The following is a 13,856-nucleotide window of genomic DNA, read 5'->3' as shown; positions in this document are numbered from 1 at the left end:
TTTGGATCTTTTGTCCCCCTCTGTTAGTCCCTCCCCCACTCATTCTCTCTCTCTCTCAAAATAAAATAAGCATTTAGAAATATTTTAAAAACTAAAATCTTTTAAAAATAGTGAGAATGAGTGGCCGTGATTTACATTTTGAAAATCTGTAATGTTGAGAGTCTTGAGAAAAGACAGCTCGATTCTTCTATCTGCTTTTACCTTTTATCTTTTGCAAAATATTGTTTTGGTTGATGTATCTGAAGAAAAACTGGACTCACAAAGATTTATAACTGGGAAAGGAGGAACATTTTAATAGCTTTTTCATATAAGGTGGATATCCTTCTTTGATGCCACAAAACTCAACAAGTGGTAATTTTTTAAGGGTTGCTTGCACTGTGGGATGTGAAACTCTATCAGCCAGCTTTATATATATATATATACTGTTATGTGAAAATCTGCTAATGTATCTTATAGTTCAAATAGAACTTTTATCCACACATGATTTTGTAATTTCACACATTGGTTATTTGGAAAACATGAGTCCACTAAATTACGCAGTCCATCTAAATGCTGGCACACTTCTTCATACAAATCAAAATCATATTACCTAACATCACCACTGATCTCATTAGAAGAGTATTTTTTATTTATTTTTGAGGGAGAGAGAGCAAGAAAACATGCATATGTGTGCTCAAGTAGGGGAGGGGCAGAGAGAAAGAGGGTGTCTCACATAATCCAAAGCAGGCACATAATACCAAACTCAGCACAGAGCCTGATGTGGGGCTTGAAACCATGAACTGTGGGATCATGACCTGAGCTGAAGTGAGATGCTCACCTGACTGAGCCACCCAGGTGCCCCTGGAAAGGTATTTTTAATTATTGGGAAGTTGTAAAGCTCATAGCAAGGATACAGATTTTCCAAATTCTGGTTTTTGCATGAGAGCTCCAATTTTATTATTGGAAACAGACACTGCCAATTGATTTCCCTGAAGTGACAGTCACACTTCGTTCACTTTCAGGAAAATGTCTTCCAAACCCTTAGTTTGAATAACCGCAGTTTGTGAAGTCATTCTTCCAAGTAGAAATGATGTCCTGTGACATTCAGTCACACAGTGCTTTTGCCCGAGACAATCGTCATTCTATGACAGAATAGTGAGGAGACATTAATTTAAAATTTAACAAAATTAATTTTCCTGCTTCATTGAGAATATTATTAAGTCAAACTGGTATTTGAACATTATTAGGTATTTGGTGGTAAAGAGCACAATGACTTCTAGAATAATATGGCATCACTACCTTGGTTCATGCTAAGGCACCAGTATTGCCATCAGCGCCAATGGCAACAGAATAAAAAAGCAAAACATTATTATTATAAAAAGTTCCATTTTCACAGATTTCCTTAAAAAAGGGTCTTGAGACCTACCCCCAGGAATCCATAAGACAACATTCTTGAAACCTCTGCTTTGTCCGCCATAATCAGTTTACCCCGTGGTATTATAAGGGAATCTCTGCCCAAATGAACACTTTATTTCTTGGTTAAAGCATTGCCTTAAACCCCTGTCTACCTACCTTCCTGTTTCATGAACCCAGCCAGGCTTCTGGAAACAGGTGTCTTGATGTCGACTTTTCTTCTTTCTTAGAGTCAAGTCTAAGTAGCCAGGTCCCAGTTTTCTTGGCCCTACATTGACCCTGGCTTCATCATTCCCATAGAGCTGGGGAAGAGGAAGAAAATCAAACAAAAGCACCCTAAAGTGAAATCCCCAGTTTACCAAACCCAAAGGCCACAATAGATTCCCCTCCCCCGATAATTGATGCCCCAACTGCCGTGGTTAGAAGCCCCACTTCTAATTTTTTCTTGCCTCATCTTAACAGGGAAATACCAGGTTATACACTTGCAGAAAAGTAGATTCTAGTTCTGACTGTGCCACTTTCTAGCTGTACAGAGTCAGATCAACTACCTAACCTCTCTGAGCTCCGAACTTTCTGTAAAAATGGAGATATTATATCCCACATGAAATTGCTGGGAAGATTCAAAGATTTAATATAAGGAATGAGATAAGAGAAAACACTCAATCATAGCTGCTCTTAATAGAATAATAATCAAGTTGTGAGCAACTTTAAATGTGATTATGTTAACTCTCCTCCTTCCCTTGTCTACTACTGTATAGATGGGGTTTCAAATGGGCATGGAGAGAGATCAAGCGAGGTAGGCAGGTTCACATGCATGTATCAGAGTCAGAGAGCATTCATCCGGTTCTTAACTACTTTTTCTACTACGTCTAGTTAGAGCTGCGTGTTTAGGAGTTAGCATTCTCCCTGCTGCAGGTTCTAACCCAGATCCACCTTCTCCCAGTTTGTGTACAGAGAAGAAAACATTTGTGGTTTTCAGTTTTGTGGCAGCATCTATCTTCTCTGTCCCATCCAAGCCTCCTCTCTCATGTGTCCTGGGGAAACTACAGTGAGTTAGAGTTTGATGCTGGAGAGAGGGAACGCATACATACAGAAAGATATACTGAGTTTTCGTATAAATGGTACATCAAGGATAATTGGGACAAGGCAGTCTGGTGTGTGTCTTACCAGCTCATCTGTATGCGGGTCCCTTAAGCCCCAGCAGAATGGGGACAACGTCTCTCATACAAAAGACTTTAAATACCTATCTTGTTAGTTTTCTCAAGTCCAGTTTCCAATGACTGTGCTCCCTCTACTGCCACCTCAGGAGCATTGCAATTTGTAAATGACAACATTCTTTCCAATAATAATGGGACTTTTTCAGCTATCACTCCATGTGAGACAAAGTGTTGAGATTTACATGCATAATTTACCTAATTGTCAAATGTTCCAAAGCATTAAGTATCATTCTTCTTTTTAATTGACCAATAAATTAGGCTTAATGAGGCTTGAGGACCTGGTCAACGATAATCAGATGGTAAGGTGCAGGTTCTGGAGTGAAACTTAGGACCATCTGGCTCCAGAAATATTTGTGACCATTTGGCTTTACGGAAAATCTTATCTGCTCATACAAGAAAAGTAAGAAATTTCTCAGAGACCTATGGAAGAAGTTAGTTTAAGGATCTAAATACAAGTTCCAAAATCAGCTTAGTGTAAAGTCTTTTAATTAAAGATGATGCATATTCTCTGATTCTCCAGCTTTCCCTGGGAACAAATGGACAGTTAGCCACACATTTAAAAGCCCTGGGTGTGTCATGATGGAGGCCACATTGCCAACAGAGTTCCAAATTGGTTCACAAATGATGTGATTCTATAGCATCTGGTTTATACTGTACATAAGGTGACTGTTTCAGCTGAGTCACAAACTAGAAAGTGAGGTTCAACAGCACGCTAGGATATTTGAATTATAGACTCTTCCCCCCAAAATTTCATGTTTCTAGTCAGTTAAATAACCCTTAAGTGCCCTATTCCATTTAATGTATTTGTCATATGTTGGTCTCTCTCAGAATTGAATATTTAGAGCATCAGAAGTAAATGTTATTTTTCTTTGGATTACAGTGCCTGGCATACAGCAGCTATTCAAGAAATATTTACTGAACTGACCGAGGGCTGAAGGAGTGCCCCACTACCTTGTTGGTCCTAAGAAGGGTTTTTCGGAGGACTTGCCTTGTCCAGGTACTTCGTTCTCACTAAGGTTTGAGAGTTGATAGTCGTAATAATATCTCACATTTATAGGTTTATAAATGGTTACATAAAGTTTATATAATGATTTAATAGACATCAATTCTGTCTAAACACCAGGTTGAAAAGGGTAGGGGAGGTTATCTTTCCATCTCTCAAATATTTTAGGGAGAGAACTATCTTTGCTTAGGAAAAGAATTTGGTTAAGCTGTTTGGGATGGTAGGAATATGCTCTATTTAAAGACATAAATAAAAATTGGGAATATGCAGAGATAAGATAAAAATTGGGATAGCAGAGAAAAGAAGAAAGGAAGGGAAAGATACAGATACAAAGGGAGCTAAAGTGGAGGAGAGAATGGGAGAGAGAAGAAAACGTGACACAAAGCTTGCAAAGAATGAAGAGGCTTAGTGTAAAATTTCTACTGGTGGAATCTAATGATCTTATCTAATGATTTATATGGATTATGTTTTGTCTTTCTTGCATCCCTCCTCCTCTTTCCTCAGTCTTCAAGAATGACCAGTGTGGTTTTTGTTGTGGCCATATGGAAGGAAATGAAAGAAAGAAAAAAGTATCAGAAAGAGGTGTGGCATAATTTTCCATTTGCATAAGTCTTCTTTGGGTTCTTTAATTAAGGAGTGCCCCATTACCTTGTTGGTCCTAACATTTTTGTTAGATTTATATAAAATTATTTTTTATGACTTTTCAAATTTCAAATTCCAGTTTTCATTGCAATTAATTTTTGCATGTTGACAGTGTATCCTGTGACCTTGCTAAACTCCTCTATCAGTTATAGAATGTTTGTGTAGGTTCTTTGGATTTGTCAGCATACACTTTCACATTATCTGCGAATAGAGATTCTTTTATTTTTTCCTTTCCAGTCTGTATGTTCTTTATTTCTTTTTCTTTTCTTATTACATTAGCTAGGTCTTCCAGTGCAATGTGGAGTAGGAGTGTTGAGAGAAGACACCCTTGTCTTGTTCTTGATCTTTGAATGAAGGCATTCAGTCTCTCACCATTAAGTTTGTTAACTGTAAGGTTTTCAAACATACCTTTATTAGGTTTAGGGAGTTCACTTCTATTTATTGTTTGTTGAGGTGTTTTTTTTTGAGAATTTTTATCATGAATGAATGAAATATAGGGTTTTTTTTGCATTTGTTGATATGACCATATGTTCTTTTATGGTTTAATCTGGTAATCTTATTAATTACATTGATTTTCAAATGCTAAACTAGTCTCAGATTCTTGGAATAAACCTATTTTGTTGTGATGTATATTCCTTTCTACATATTGCCAGATTTAATTTGCTATTCTTTTACAAGGATTTTCAGCTCTATTTTTATGAGATATTGGTCTGTAGCTTTCTTTTCTTGTGTTTTGTTTTGTTATTAACATAATACTGGTCTCAGAATAGGTTGAGAAGTGTTTCTTCCTCTTCAGTTTTCTAGAAGAGATTATGTAGAGTTTGTATTATTTCTTCCTTAAATTTGAAAGGATTCACCAATAAAACTATGTCTCCCTGGAATTTTCTTAGTGGGAAATTTTTATCTATTTCTTTATTCTTATTGAGGTATAATTGGCATAATGTATTATCTTAGTTTCAGGTGTACAACATAATGATTTGATAGTCATATATATTGCTAAATGATTATCACAATAAGTCTCGTTAACATTCCTCCCCACGCATGGTTACAATTTTTTTTTCTTGCAATGAAGACTTTTAGGCTCTACTCTCTCGATTTCTTTGTTGGACATAAAACTATTCTGGGTACCTAGTTTGTATCATTCAAGGAATTTGTTCAACTAAGTTGTCATATTTGTAGGCATAAAATTGTTAATAATATTCTCTTTTTATTCTTTTAATTATAATCTATAGTAATGTCACCTCTCTCAGTCCTGACTTGGGTAATTTGTATCTTTCTTTTTTCCAGGGCAATCTGACTAGAAGTTTATCAATTTTATTGATGTTCTGAAAAAACAAGCTTTTGGCTTCATTGATTCTGTATATTGCTTTTCTGCCTTCTACATTGATTTCTGCTTCTGCCTTTATTATTTTCGTCTGCTAACTTTGGTTCCAATTTGCTTTTCTTTTTCATGAATCTTAAAGTAGAAGCTTAGGTCATTTATTTTTCTGGTATAAGCATATATATATTTCCCCTTTACCATTGCTTTGGCTATATCCCACAAATTTTGATATATTATAGTTTAATTCTCTTTCATTTTGCTCAAAATACTTTCTAATTTCCTTGTGACTCCTTCTATGATATGAGTTTTGTTTTGTTTTGTTTTAGACGTGTCATTTAGTTTCCAAATATTTGGAGACTTTTCCAGATATTTTTTATTATTTATTTTAACTTAATTCCATTGTGGTTAGAGAATACATTTTTTATTATTTTAGTTATTTTAAATCTATTGATTCTTGTTGTAGTCACAGAATATGGCGTGTCTTGGTCAATGTTTAGGATGCACTTGTCACTGGGTAGAGTGTTCTGTCAATAGTTCATGGTGGTATTCACATGTTTCACTCCAGATTTTCAGCCTATTTATTCAATTATCATTATCCGGGGAGTGTCAAAATCTTCAGCTCTAAGTCTACATTTTCCTCCAGTTCTGTCACATTTTGTTTCATGTATTTTGAGGCTTTACGTTTAGGTACATAGACATTTAGGATTCTTTTGCCCAATTGGCGACTTTTCCCTTCATGATTATGAAATGACCCTTTTCATATGTGAAAGTATTTTTCACTCTGAAGTCAACTTTATCTTATATTTATATATCCACTTCAGCTTTCTTTGATTCATTTAGAGTGGCTTATTATTTTCCTGATATTTTAATGTATTTATTTTATATTTGAAGTGGGCTTCCCATCGGTAGCACATAATTGGGTCTTGCTTTTTTACCCAATTTGACAGTTTCCCCATCTGCCTGTTGAGAGCATCTACTATACTTAGCTATGCATGAGCTCTGTGAGGTGCTCCACCCACGCCTCTCTAGTGGTTTTCTTCCCCTAACTTTGGGCAGTTCCCTCACACACATGCACTGATCCACAGTCATCTGAAGAATCAAGGGCGGCATCCTGCAGTCTCTTCTCTGGTGCTCTGTCCTGTGAATGTTGGCCATGTTGGCCTCTCCAAACTCTCAACTCTTGTCTTCTTGTCTTGGGAGACTGCCAGGCTCTGTTTGAGTTCCCTCTTTCTGTGCTGTATCCTGGAAATTTTCTCTAGAAAACAAGATGGAGCAAAAAGATGGTTTCTTTTCTTCATTTCTCTCAGGGACCAGTCTCTTGCACTGCTTCTCTTTGCCAATGCCTGAAAACCATTGTTTCATATATACATATATATATTTTTTTCCTTTTTGTTGTTTAAGGGAGGAGAGTAAATCCACCCCTGGAAGGGCTGCCAGATTTAATAAAACAAGACTCTCCATTAAATCTGAATGTCAAATAATAGCAAGTACTTGTTTAGTATATGTATGACACATAGTTATAGTATAAGTATGCCTGAAATTCAAACTTAATGGGTCTTCTTGGATTTTATCTGGCAACCCTAATCCCTGTTAAATCTATCATGTTCAGAGTAGAAGTCCCCAGATGCTCTTTTCAGTGCTAGAGCTATATACTTGTTTAGAAATCCATTCAATTCAGTATGAAATATTTACTGAGCTCCTCTGGTGTGCTTATCACTATGAGAATGATTTAGGTCAGAATCTTTTTGAGGATATATCAAATTGGCAGAGAAGGCAAAATAAGCATATGAAACTAAGTGCTCAGTTGACCTACAATACTAAGCATAAATGTCACAGGAATTCGGAAGAGTTAAAGGCCAAAATGAACTGAAGAAGTCAGAAAACACAGGAGATATGATTAACAGAAAGAGTGAAGGATGAAAAAATTGTATTCGGTCAGGGGGAAGGGCAAGGATGCTCTGCCTGCCTGAAGAAGCTGAGACACTGATACAGAAAGAACTAAGATTGGCATCCTCCAGACAGTGAGGAAAATAACCTAAACAAAAGATGTTTTGGTCCAAGTCATGATAAACATGGTTAATTGGTACCAAAACATCTGGGAATAGCTGTTCAGTTTGTTCACTGAATAAGGGAGCCTGGTTGGGAAGATGAATGAGGACTGAAGTCTAAACTACTCCAGTTCCCAGGACATGAGCCTATAGGCAGGGCCTCATCCAGTGAAGGGAAGGGGTGCTTTTTTCTAATGCTAAGCTGCTCTGCGGGACACTTAAGGTCCTAGGTGGGAATGTCAGTGTCTCCCTTCTGAGTAGTAACAGTTCAATTATGTCTATACCTCTGACCCAGATTTTTCCATGTTGGAATCACTATGGGGAAAAGTAGGTGGAGATGTTATAAGGTGCAGCATCTCTGAGCTACAAACATTGTTGTACTAGACTACTACGGAAAAAAAGTGAGAAGGGACAAAATAAAATTTAATTTCATGGTTTAAAGGAACAAAGTAGGTGAGCAAGATAGAGCTGAAAGGGTTTTGGATAGAACCCCTCTGAAGTTCAACATCAGCGCTGTGTAGTCTGTCTATGAGCAGAAGGTCATCCAATGAAGAATGGCCCTAAATCCAGTGTTGTGAATTCAAAAGTCTCCTGGAACAGGCAGTTAATGGACTTGTGGAGAACCTTTGTAACAGGCACCTGAAAATCTTTTTTCTCTGGAAAATCTTTCAGGAGTAGCTGTAAATCAAAATTTTTAGGGAAAAATTGAATTTCAATTTTGGCATAATTTAAAAAATTTACCACTCCTGTATGTACAACAAAGCGCAGTGTAGACTTAGACTGTTCTAAGCAGATGATGCAGATCTGTAGACATGAATGCTACTGGTGTGCTTTCTCTGTTCTAAAGCAGTTTTTCCAGGAAGCCTGGGTGTCTCAGTCCATTGAGCATCCAGGGTCATGATTCCAGGGTCATGGAATTGAGCTCTGTGTGTGGCTCCACACTGAGCTTAGAGCTTGCCTAAGAGTCTCTTTCTCTCTTTCTTTGTCTTTCCCCCATCTCTCTCTCAAATAAAATAAATAAATCAATAAAAAATAAAAAAATAAATAAGCTGGTGTTTTTTAGCTCTAACCATGGTATGCACTAGCTACAAAACCTCTCAGGGGTTCCCCAAAAAAGAATAGAAAGAGAAGGGGGAGACAGAGGAGAACCAAGGCAGACATTACTCTAGATAGCAAGACAGGAAGGATGCAAGTATTTTGGAAAATGTAAACGAAAACAACTACTTTCTCTTCTCTTCTCATTTCACCAGTTTGATCTTCTTGAAAGGACGAAGCAACCATATGCAGACTTCACTTGTTGGAACAATAGCCTCATGTTCAGTTTTATCACCCACATTTCATACTAGTATCCCTATCTGAAAACTATGAGGGTTGTTATTACTCATCTTTACAGAAAGAGCCTCTAAGATCTTCACCAGCTTGGAAATCCTTGCTACAAGAAAAAAAAATCCCCAAAGGAAATAACTTCCTGTAACAAATAAATGATTTGTGGAAAAACTCTCATTGGAAGGGTGAATCATTCTTTCTTCCACATATAGAAATTATCAAGGACTGTGCAGTCCAAAACCCGACTAAGGTAAACTAAAAAATGAGATACCTCCACAGGTCCACAGAAGGCTAACCTAAGTGTGTAGCTCCATTGAGTGAAAATAATGAACTAAATCTTAAAAGTGAAGAATTGTTGGGGCTCCTGGGTGGCTCAGTCAGTTAAGTGACTGACTTCAGCTAAGGTCATGATCTCATGGTTCATGAGTTTGAGCCCTGTTTTGGAGTCTGTGTCTCCCTCTCTCTCTGCCCCTCTCCACTCATGCTCTTTGTCTCAAAAAAATAAACACACGTTTAAAAAAAATTTTTTAAGTGAAGAATTGCTGTCTTCTTTCTCGGGAGAATTGTTCGACTTCTCAAATCAGTGCTGACGAGGGGCAATAAATGCATGTCTTACCTGTTCAGCAACTGCCCGCATGGATCCTTCTGTGTGGACTACCGAGTTTCTGCTTAGTTTTATGCTCTATTAGAGCAAAGAGGGAATGTCTAACACAAAAGTAACCACCAGTTTTTAAGGAAAATTGCTATTTTAAGGACAGCCAGTCCTATCACAGAAATCTTTCTATATTAGTCAAGTTGTAAAGATTTTCTTTTCCTTAGTTTGAAGGCTAGAACCTTAACTGAGCACCAGAGGGTACTCTTCTCACAGGGAAGCCAACTGGCAGGGAGATGAAAAAAAAAAAAACCCACAAAAAACGGAGGCTTCTGCGTTCCCTTCACATGTAAAACAGATGAATGTTATTCTCTAGGCTTTTCTCATTCCGGATTATGTAATGGCCTTGACCCAGAGATATCCCGGTGTTTACAGAATTGATAAACTAGGGCCCCATGAACTTGCTCCGTGGCTCTGACAAGGGTATTGGTGAGTACTTTACACCAGGATGGATGTAGGGGAAAGGAGAGGGAATGAGAACAATAATACTTAGGTCAAAAGATTACAGGGATTTATTCTTGGTTTTGCTTAACCTGAATACCTGAGTGCTGACATTGTTAGATTCATATCTAGGTGAGATCTGAGCCAGGAATTTGGTCAATTGAGATAAAAAACCTCTCTTTGCACTGTATTTATTTAGGCTTGTCATGTTTACACAGAGTGGTAATGCCAAGGTATCAGGAATCTCTTGCCTCTCTGTAACATTCTCCATAGCAACCCCCAAAATACACCGTCAAAGTAAAGGTGGTGTACTTGTTATACAAATGCACCTTCAAGACAAGTCCTCTGGCTGTCCTCTCCAAATAAGTTGCCACTTTTAAATCCTCTCTTTATGGAAATTCTAGAGCCACGTATTGGCTGGTTAACTGGCTGGGTTTTCCAGAGAATGTTCTCTAATAATCTGTTTTTTTATATAAAGCCAAGGTCTCTGCATTCACGTCCTTATTTGCTACAAGGGGTAGAAAAATTCACAAGGAAATCACAAGAGAAGTATTAATCTTTAACAAATGTTGTTATGATACAAATGATTAATATTCATTACACAAAATAACATCCATTCTCGTAAATCCTGAGATACTTGGTAATGTACTGAAAAGTTATCCATTCACATTCCCTCTTCAACCACATTCAATCTGTAGATTTTCTCAGGGTAGAGAAGCTTGTCATGTGTGTCCCTATCAGATGTAACACGAAACTTCGACATGATTGCGCAGTGGTGACATAAGTGTATTGTCCTCTTGCCCACACTCTGCAATACTGTCCCATTATAAATAAGATGTCTGCCTTAATTGGGATACCCTCTCAGAATGTTTAAACTAAAATAAAAGCTGACATGGGGGAAGTCTGTATTCCCCATGTATTTCTAACTTCCTATGTTATTCCCAGGGAAAGCCACTGGATGTTGCTTAATGATGATAGCATGGGTCACATACAGTGGTTGGCAAAGGTGAAAAAACAGTTAGTCATCCAGTCAACTCATGTTTCCAGCAAAAGGCAGAATACCCAGATAGGGAATCTAATACTCTGTTTAAGGCAAGTGGCCAAGTATTAAAAGCTACACTGACATCGTTGTCTCCTCTAGCAATACTGACGGAGAACCGAATCTGTGTTACTTGGCTGCACCCATGCCCTACTTAATTCCTTAAATGGAAGCTTCCAGTACAGTGCCACTCTTTTCTTTGGAGATAACCAACAGAGTAAATGTTGTCTGGTGGAAGGTAATTAACTCTTGTAAATGAGGCCTGTGCAAAACTCAAGGTCAGGTTACTACAGAGAACACCTTGACAAGCCAAGGCCAACACAGAGGAAAAGTTCTAGAGAGTCCTCCTCTCTGGAGAGTTTATCACCTTTGCTTCGAACTGTATTGTGTAAACTCTGGCTCAGAAAGGGCTATTGTTTCAGCTCTGCTTATCCACCTGATGGAGTTTATTCAACAGCACAGCTGAAACCCTTGGTTTCTCACTCTGACACTTTGGTCTTTCTACTAATTGGAGAGTCTACCTGTTCTTAGGTATATTTTGTTTTAAGTTCTGCTGTATAGCTAATTCGAATTCTCACCGCAGATTTAATAATATTTGAGGGTGGGAGACTGGAACTATCCAGAATAACTGCCAGATTCCCATTTCCTTTGGGCTTTGTTGTGAAGAACATAGAAGTCTCCATCTGGCAATGTTTTATTCCTCATAGTGACTCAGGCTCTTGGGCCCACGTGGGACCCAGTCAGGGTATTCAATCTCTCTAGCTCTCTCTTTGGGATGCTGGGTGGTAAGGGCCATGTAAGCCTGGAACTTTCAGTGGCCTCTTCTATCTATGGAAAATGTTACCAAATAAAGACAACATGTGTCCCTGGGTCTAGTGGTATCCACAGCCCTGGCTCCCTGGGTCTCCCAGTTAACCTGGAAACCTAGCTCCGTTCTTTGTTTCTTGTTTTTTTTTTCCTTAAGCCACTTGGAGTTGAATTTCTATCAGAAGCAACCAGTTATTGCCTGATTGGTAGAGTAAGAATATAGTACCACACTATGGACTAGAAATAAGGACAGAGAACCCAGAAAGAGAATGGGAAACCGACAGTAGGTTGTTTATAAAGAAGCTGTATTCAAAGTTACAACGAGAGTGACTTACTTCAGAGGGAACTTGCGGAATTGGTTGAAGTTTTGCAGGGTTACATCTGTTATCCTTTAACATTTCACGGAGGACTGAGGAAGTGCCAGCACACTGGGAAAAGAGCCAACATAAAATGGTTGTATAATAAAAGGGAAGAAGGTTGAGTTCTGAAAATTAGAGACCTGTAAGCTCAAGTTCTATAGCAAGGGAAAGAAATGCCACAGTGAATAATGCGAATAGAACGAGATATTGACTTTACATGAACTACATTTTCTCCCAGACCAATCTAATATTTTAATCTATTAACAAATGAGAGGCAAATTATAGCTGTGTATCAAGGCTGGAGCAGCAGTGCAAATCCCACAGCCCAGCCAGAGAAGCCGTGAGAAGAATGAGGATTCCCGGTCAGAGAAATGCAGGTAGAGACCAGAACTGGGGACATATTTCGCCAGGGGTCTAAAACCAAGGGAAGTAAGACAATCTAAGATGCCATGCCTTTTTCTGTCCCTTAAAAGATTGCCTTTTCAAGCATGGGCCTATGAAGATTGTTTAGCTCCTTTGAGAACAAAGAGCTATCACCAGGTGACTGCTTTGCATGTTATTAAGTATCATTTGTCACTCATTCACCCAAGCCTTATTTAAATGCCTTGTTTTTGAAAGGCACCTTAATAGGTGTAAAGAAAATAAAAATGACGAACCGTTGGTAAGGCTTCTCCCCAGCTGCCATCAGGAAGCATTTGGATTATGATCTCATCCGTACTGACTATTCTATTTCAAAAATTATCGAACTACATCTATTACTCTTTCCATTACTTTGAAAATTTGATACAAGCTAGGACAAAAATTCAAAGAAAAATTAATGTCTTAAACAGCTCTTTTAGTCACAACTTGGCTCCTTTTTAACTTACAAAATGTTTTTAACATTTATTCATTTTTGAGAGACAGAGAGACAGAGCACAAGTGGGGAAGGGACAGAGAGAGAGGGAGACACACAATCCCAAGCAGGCTCCAGGCTCCGAGCTGTCAGCCCTGAGCCTGATGTGGGGCTTGAACCCACAAACCACGAGATCATGACCTGAGCCCAAGTAAGACGCCTAGCCAACTGAGCCACCCAGGCGCCCCTCCTTTTTATCTTTTTTTTAACTTATAGTTTAAAGTGCCATTCCACCCTGGCTGTAGATCCTAGATTTCTCATTTTTTTAAACATATTGCTTTATACAGTTTCAATACGTTGCTAACCAGTGCTCTGCTCCTACCAACTAAAAGTGCTGTCTTTTATCTGCAGCTTTGTTTTTTTCACAGTCAGAAGCAAAACAAACATGAAACAAAACATATGGGGAAAAGCGTATTTCAGATTTTTCACTGTTCACTTCTATTTTTACTTTTCTCATAAATCAGTAAGCTGTTATTCTTCCAAGCATGTTTCCGCATCACTCATTTTCTGGAGCTTTTCATTCCTGTACATATTCTTTTGCATAATAACTCATTAAATAAACCTCACTTACAGATCTCTGACAAGCTTCTATATCTTGAACTCTCACGTTTCATTATGAACTTGACGTAAACCACCCAATATGAATACATTTTAAGCAGTTACTAAATAATTTCCTTATATCTGTATATATGTGTCTGATAAGTCAGTGGGTGGTTT

The 13,856-nt window shown here is 38.0% G+C and overlaps 1 long non-coding RNA gene across 1 annotated transcript in view; it reads right to left on the bottom strand.

Annotated features, from left to right (window-relative positions):
- Window positions 1-948: 948 nt before the first annotated feature.
- The window catches only part of LOC115287607, an 18,743-nt gene continuing 5,835 nt past the window's right edge, over window positions 949-13,856 (bottom strand). The window contains exons 3-5 of the long non-coding RNA XR_003906562.1: window positions 12,224-12,316; window positions 1,552-1,694; window positions 949-1,121 (exon numbers count right to left, since the gene is read on the bottom strand). This is a non-coding gene — a long non-coding RNA (uncharacterized LOC115287607). The remainder of the gene's footprint in view (window positions 1,122-1,551; window positions 1,695-12,223; window positions 12,317-13,856) is intronic.

The sequence above is a fragment of the Suricata suricatta genome, chromosome 3 (assembly GCF_006229205.1).
Source record: "Suricata suricatta isolate VVHF042 chromosome 3, meerkat_22Aug2017_6uvM2_HiC, whole genome shotgun sequence".
Lineage (NCBI taxonomy): Eukaryota > Metazoa > Chordata > Mammalia > Carnivora > Herpestidae > Suricata > Suricata suricatta.
This window is presented reverse-complemented; position numbering and strand designations above follow the sequence as displayed.